Raw genomic sequence first — 5,268 nt, forward strand, 5'->3', positions numbered from 1 at the left:
AATTGATGTTTTTTAAAAATAAATATATATTTTAATATATCAGATTCATTTTTTTTTAATTGCAGTTTTTTTTTGTTCCATAATATCGTAACTTCGTAATTACATAATAAAGATTTGTTGACAGTGAATATACAAATAAAAACGCAAAGTGGTTTCACAAAAATAAACTTGCAGAAGTTGTTTTGAAAGTTTATTATTAAGTTTATTAGCTTCAGGCTACTAAGTTACTGCCTTAGTTACGGAACCTGATACAATATTTTAAAACTTCCAAGAACTTTAATATAGTTAAGTGGCAAAACCATACTCTCAGTCCATTAACAGTAAATGACCCAGTTGGTGGTCTACGCAGTGCAAAGATTAAAATCCATAGAGAATATAGGAATTCAGCTAGATATAATTTTCTATGCCATCATGTAGTACCTTATTGGAATAGTTTAGGTATATTTCAGAATAAAAATTAAACAACTTGAAAAATACCTTGATGCAATAAACATTTTTAGTTGGTGCTTTAAAACACTTCTTGAAAGAAATGCCAAGATAAAAATTGTTATGTTCAAATTGAACCAGACAGATCAAATCTCTAAACTAAAAAGAAATTTAAAGATTTAAGAAACTTTTGCTGAGTTTAGGATACCAGTAATTGTCACAACTCTTAAGTTCTCCACATTTACAACAATTCATGGTTCCCAAGTATCATGGTGTGCCACTCTCCTCTAACTTACTTAAGTTTAATGTAAGAAAATTATATTACATTCAATATGAAAATGTAATAGTTAAATTTTAACAGAAACACGATAAAAATAAGCTATAGCTGTGTGCCGAATATGAAGTCTTTTTGAAATGCACACAATCAACAAATTATGAACAACAAAAAAATTCCACCTAAAACCAACTGCATTTGCCTTAATAGAAATACCTGCCCTTTATCAAACCAATGTTTAACAAAAAATACTATATACCAAGCCAATATAAGTTCCAATAATCCTACTAACACTCCTGTCAACAAATCCTACACCGGTATAAGTGAAACACCATTCAAAATTAGATATGCCAACCATATAAAATCATTTAAGAATCTAAAATACAAAAGCGACACCAAATTATCAAAAGAATTTTGGAGATTAAAAGATGCCAACTTAAACCCAGTTGATAAATGGAAACTAATTAGGCAATTCAATGCTTACAACCCAACCATGAAGTCCTGCAAACTATGCATAAACAAAAAATATGAAATTCTATTTTCCAAAAAAAAAATCTGCTAAACAAAAAAGTGAATTGCTATCCAAGTGCAGGCATTAAAATAAATTTCTTCTCGCCCTATTCGACATGGGTGATTGATCAATTTTCTAATTAATTAAATATTGTTTGTTTGTTTGTTTTGACGTCGGAACTCATTTCATTACTTTGTTATGTTTTTTCTGTCAATTTCAGTATTTTGTATTTTTTAACGGTTTTTTCTTAATTTAAAAAATAAAATATAGCTGATGATTGCCGAAGGGCATGAAACTTTAAGTTCCATCACAAAGTTGTATTTTTTTTAATAATCAAACTCTTTATATATTAATACTGATCTATTTTGTAAACAATTTACTTAATATTGATCACCTTCAAACAAACAAGAGACTTTGTATCATAACTTGGTACAATAAAACAACATCAATATATATATATATATATATATATATATATATATATATATATATATATATATATATATATATATATATATATATATATATATATATATATATATATATATATATATATATATATATATATATATATATATATATATATATATATATATATATATATATATATATATATATAAATATATAAATATATATATATATATATATAAATATATAAATATATATATATATATATATATATATATATATATATATATATATATATATATATATATATATATATATATACATATATGGTTTATGTTTTGTACGTGAGTAAATATTTTTTATATATGAAGTGTTATATATGTAATGTGTTATAATGTTATGTGTTAATAGTTTGTAAAGGGTTATTATGTTGTTTGCAAGGTTTAATATGGTTGTGGCTTGGGTCAGTTTACAGCAAGAGTGTTGACCTTGCTAGCCAAGTAATTTACTTTTCTATAATGTGACATGGCTTCCTTGAGATCATGAATGATGTCCATGCCAGTAAAGTTGTGTACTGGCATGATAAAACACATAAACTAAATTTGTTTGTAGTTAGTGTAATCATAAAATGTGTTGAAAAAATATTCTTGAAAGAATGTGTCAAAAAAAAAATGTTAAAAAGATATATAGTTTATTGACCTTTTTTCTTTAGAATGTTAAATATAAAATGTGGTGTTCCACAAGGGTTAATTTTAGGACCACTTTTATTTTTAATTTATATTAACGATTTAAGCAAATCTTGTAAGTTACTAGACACTATTTTGTTTGCGGATGATACAAATTTGTTTCACGCTTGTCACGATATTAAAATGTTGTTTAATTCAGTTAACATGGAACTCATAAAACTCACAGAATGGCTTAATGCAAATAAATTATCAATTAATTCAGATAAAACAAAGTATTCTTTTTTTCATCGTTTTCATGAACACAATAAAATCCCTTTAAACTTCCAAAACTTTATATTGGCAGTCAATTTATAAAAAGAGATTTAAAATTTATTAAAATTTTTAGGAGTACTCCTTGATGAAAACGTTTCTTGGACAAATCATATACATTATCTTGAAAGTAAAATCTCAAGAAATATTAGCCTACTTTATAAAGCAAGGCCGTTTTCAAATTAAACTAGTTTAAAATTGTTATATTTTGCCTTTGCTCATAGTTATCTGAATTACATAAACATTGCTTGGTGAAGCACAAATCAAAACAAAATTAAAAAACTTTTTAATAAACAAAAACATGCAATGAGAATAATAGCTAACGTAGGCTGTTTTACTCACTCCAAAGAACTATTTGTAAAGCTGAATATACTCAATGTCTACCAAATAAAAATTTTTCATCTTTTTATTTTCATGTATAAAGTTAATAAAAAAACAACACTAAACATTTTTAATTCGTTATTCAAATAAATAAACATAGATACTTAACTAGATACTCAAACAATACCTATATTCAGCCCAAAAGTTTTTATGCCACAACTGAGTTTATCCATTAGAGGACCAAAAGTGTGGAATAAAATCCTATCTAATAAACTTAAAACTCTTAAAACTCTTGACGAATTTAAAGTAAAATTGAAGTAAATGCTCCTAGTTAGTGATGGAGTGCTTGACTTTTTCGGGTGACACAGGTAAGTTTTTTCGATTTAGTTTAAAGTTTATCTTTGTCAACCCTTTTATGGATTTGGTTGAAGCATGCTTAAATATATATAAATATATATATATATATATTTTAATTGGAAAGGTTCAACTTCTCAATTCTGTGTTTTATTAATAATTTTAGTATTTAATCTTAATTAATTCGGAAAAAAAAAAAAATTCTTATAAACCTTTTTTTTTATTTTTTTATCTTATTGCAAGTTTTACTTTGTGCAAATTTATCTTTATATACTTATTTATTTAATATTCATTTCTAAGAATTTGTTATTTTATTTTTTATTGATTATAATATTACTTTAAAAGAAATTTAAAAATTTTTTGTCTTTTAAAAAAAAAAAAAATTCTTTATGACCCTGTAACTTTTTGTTTTTGTTTTATCTTTTTAAAATTAAAGTCTTATTTTATATATATTGGTAACATCTATTTACTCTATACGAAATTATTTATTTTTTTACGGAATCATTCTCAGGGCTTGGCAATAAGACAAATTGTGTCTTCTTCTTGCCCCGACCATCTGTATATTGGAAATATTGGTTGTATTTATATTTTTATACCTCAAAAAATGAAGAGAAAAAAAATATATATATATAAAAAAAATTAAAATAGTTCAAGAAGTTTCAATATTTCCAAGTTTCTTCACTTAAAGCAAATATAAGATTGTTTATAGAGGTTTTATATTATTAGTTTTATATTTACTTATTTATTGCAATTTTAGCACTAAATACATTTTAAAGAAATGAAAGGGATTTTAGGATGGATGATTACATTTCACCGTTCAATGCTGGCAGTACTTGCTGAGCAGAGAGGCATTATAACTTTTTCAATTTGCTTTATTTAGGAGTTTTTGTCTGTAAAAAATTTATAGTATTTTTAACTATTTTTTATTTTTTTATTTAAATGCTTATAATATTTTGTCAATAATTAATAATAACTACTTTAAATATAACATTATTCAGTTAAAAAGATTATATCAATTTTTTTACAATTTTAGCGTAAGTTCTTGATAGAAGTATAATATCTTTACATTGCTAAATTATTTTAATACGTCTAATTTACATATAACTAATACTAGATGTTGAATAGAATTAGATTATTATATTATGCTCTGTTTTATTTGCTTACACTGTATTTTGAATAAGTATAAGAAAACCCAAATTTCAATAAAAAATAAAAGTATAACTTTTATTATTTTAAATATTGTTTTTACACACTCCTTTGATGCTTAATTATGTCTGATAATTTAAGAAGTGAAATTAAAAGGCTTTCTCAAAATGAAAGAAACCAGGTTAGGTGAGCTGAGATAAACCATTGTCGAAATGAAAGAGATAAACCTATGCTTGCTGAAAGAAATAGTAATCAAAATGAAAGATATCAGGGTTTGCGAGAGCTAGGTATAATACGCATCGCATTGCAAATTTAGTTGCTATTTTATTTCTTTAGTTATATTTTGGTGCTCTGCCAACTATCATATTTTCACTTTGTCTACTGTTAAAATATGGTTTTAACATAGTAAATTTTAATTGATTAAAGTTTGCTATGTTGATCATTAGCTTATAGTTTAAAAAGAAATTAGTTTGTGGCAATCCAGGCAAGAATAATTTTATTTTCTGATCATATTGCAAAATTTGTTTGCGCCTATAGCTGTTTTTATTTTTAATTTTGTGTAATAGGTAATTGTCTTTAAAATAAATGTCTTTTCTTACAGATTTTGACAATTTTTAACAATGCTCTAGAAAAAGCAACAACAACAGGTGAATTGATTTGCAGTGTTAATCTTTGATATTTTTACTTCTTTTATCATGCCTTACTTTTTTCTTTTTTAATAAATTTAGACATCTAACAATGCTTTTTTAGCTTATTGTAGGTTAAACAGAGGGCCCATATCTCATAAAGCACTTTAGGTGTCAGCTTAAATTTAGGGCAAAAGCTCGCCATCA

The 5,268-nt window shown here is 24.6% G+C and overlaps 1 protein-coding gene across 1 annotated transcript in view; it reads right to left on the reverse strand.

Annotated features, from left to right (window-relative positions):
- LOC136084360 (uncharacterized) overlaps positions 1-585 on the reverse strand; it is a 40,687-nt gene extending 40,102 nt beyond the window's left edge. Inside the window, exon 1 of the mRNA XM_065804387.1 lies at positions 478-585. The gene's annotated coding sequence lies outside the window, so the exon portion shown is untranslated. The remainder of the gene's footprint in view (positions 1-477) is intronic.
- Between the last annotated feature and the right edge of the window lie 4,683 nt (positions 586-5,268).

Source organism: Hydra vulgaris, chromosome 08 (genome assembly GCF_038396675.1).
Source record: "Hydra vulgaris chromosome 08, alternate assembly HydraT2T_AEP".
NCBI classification, from domain to species: Eukaryota; Metazoa; Cnidaria; class Hydrozoa; order Anthoathecata; family Hydridae; genus Hydra; species Hydra vulgaris.